The sequence below is a fragment of the Ranitomeya variabilis genome, chromosome 3 (genome assembly GCF_051348905.1).
Source record: "Ranitomeya variabilis isolate aRanVar5 chromosome 3, aRanVar5.hap1, whole genome shotgun sequence".
NCBI lineage: Eukaryota > Metazoa > Chordata > Amphibia > Anura > Dendrobatidae > Ranitomeya > Ranitomeya variabilis.
This window is the reverse complement of record NC_135234.1, coordinates 208581305-208583975: the sequence shown is the minus strand read 5'-3', so window position 1 is coordinate 208583975 and position 2671 is coordinate 208581305.

Below are 2671 nucleotides of genomic sequence, written 5' to 3'. Positions count from 1 at the left end.
GACACCTTGAATGAAGTTAATAATCAGTCTATAATGAAATAGCAGTATACCGAGCTTCTGTACATATCTTCACAGGGCTTTGTAGAGGACATTTGGTTCCCCCAACAAATAGAAGCCTCAGATTGGCCCTTGATTCTAACAGATCGACACATTGCATTCATTGTCCTGCTCCCTCTTATATAGCCAGCCTCTATTATAGGAATTATAGAAGCAACCAATCATAAGGTTGAGTGAGGGTTCCCAGTGGTCAGACATACATTTTATTAATGGTCATCTGACAGCATAAGAACTTCCCGGCTTACATATGGGAACAATAGCCTGCAATATGCCTTTTAGAAGAGATGTGGGTCCGAAGACCCAGAAAAACGACCAAGAACCCAATTCAAGATATAAAAATATATAAACTTTATTTATACAAAAATGCACATATTAACCATATAATATATAAGAAACCGGTGAGGTTCAGTACCACAGGGTGTACAGAGACACCACTGAAAGAGCTTGTAAAGGACGCACGGAGCCAGGATCAGAGATTACCCCATACCTATAAGTGGTGGACCATAAAGCCCATACCACCATAAGCATAGACATAGCCAAACCAGAGGCCCAAATGACTTAGTATAATTAGTCCATACACATTACCTCAATTGGGGCGGGCAGGTAGACCAGATCCAGGGTCCGTACGTCCTCCCCAACGCACGTTTCGGTGAAAAGACCTTCCTCAGGGGGATATACAGAAAAGTCAGATGTGTGTCCTTATATCCACTAAAACCGGAAGTAGAGCGGCGCCGCGACCGGAAGTGACACATTGTCACAACAGAGAATAATAAACATAACTCCCGGGAATCACAGAAAAACAAAGCGGTAATATCCCGCTGTCCCCAACATCAGCGGGTACGCTGCACACCGCCGCACACCGGGTCGGCACAGGGCCCTGTGTCTCCCAGCGGCGAGCGTGTAGCCGCGCAGCCGCAGTACAAAGGAACAACAGGAGAAAAGCCGCGCATGCGCAAAGGCATGTATGTGACTGGAAACACTATATTGGAATAGGGAGAAACCGCAAATACCAGCTGAAGTGACAAGAATACAGGTATTAACATAAGAAATTAATATACAAACATATACCAAATACAAATAAGGAACAAATAAGGATAGACACATAAATACTACATAACAATAAATAACCCACGACAACAAAGACACAAATAAGGCCATATATAATCAACAATATATTAGCATATTAGCAGCAATATATTAGTCCATATGTAGCGTAAGGAACAGTTGAAATAATGTCCAATCCAAACAATGGTTCATATATATAAATAAACAAACAGCTTATAATAATGCATCATGGTATTCAGCCTTTAATGTTCCAAACGCTAAAAATGAGCTTATTGATGATGAAGTCCATAGATCTTTAATGAAAAACGGCCATCAGTGTAGTACACCAAATCCGGGGACTAAAAATTGTCCATATGTCTGTATCGACGTGTCACAACATCAGTAGAAACGAGGACCACACAACTAAACCTAAATACAAATATACAAATATTAATAAAATCGAACACAAAAAAAATGAATAAAAAAAATTATTATTTATAAAAACAGCAAACTAAACACAAACAGTGCCCTGCACAGATGTGCAGCAGGAGGGAATCACAAGAAGGATGAGAAATTAAAGTGCTCATTAAGACCCCGTGGATGGACTGTACTAAGTGTCCAGATCCATCTAGATTCTAATTGAGAGAGGCGCTGAAAGATCTTACCACCCCGGATGCCCAGGTCGATAGAGTCAATGCCCATTACACGAAGTCCCCTGCTATTACACCTATGATGGATCTTAAAATGTTTAGGTATTGTTTTCAGGAGTGATATATCGTCCTGCTCACTAGCCGCCTCAATGCCACGCACGTGCTCCCTGACCCGCACCTTAAGTTGGCGCGTTGTAAGGCCAACGTAAATCAGGGAGCACGGACACGTGGCATAATAGATGACATTTCTCGATTCACATGTAATTGATTTTTCAATTCTAAATCTCTTGTGCCCAGAGGAGTCAACAAACGAGTCACCACATTCGATATTTCTACAGGCGACACAACGCCCACAAGGCCTACAGCCTCTCCTAATAGGGACATCATCAAGAAATGTGCGGGAAGGCGTACTCACATAATGACTTAGTACGAGCCGATCCCGCAGATTTTTTGCACGGCGAAATGTGATGGCGGGCTTTTTTGGAATGATTTTGGCAATGGTATCATCAGTCATTAAGATGGGCCAGGCTTTGGTCAGGGCAGCACGTACAGACTCAGACTGTGTAGTAAAACTAGTGACGAACCTCATCACATTATCATTTTTAACATCAGTACGAGTACGATATAATAAAGAGTCCCTATTTGACCATTTGGCCCTATGATAGGCCCTCTTAATAGCCCTGCGGCTGTACCCTCTTTCGAAAAAACGCTGGCTAAGCTTTTCTGCCTCCGCCTCAAACACTGCTTGTGTGGAGCAAATCCGCCGGAGTCTCAAAAATTGACCCACGGGTACAGCGCGGACCATATGCCCAGGGTGCGAGGAGGAGGCATGCAGCAGCATATTGGTGGATGTAGGCTTACGATAAATATTAGTGCCAATTTTACCATCAGACTCCCTACACAAGGATACATCAAGAAAC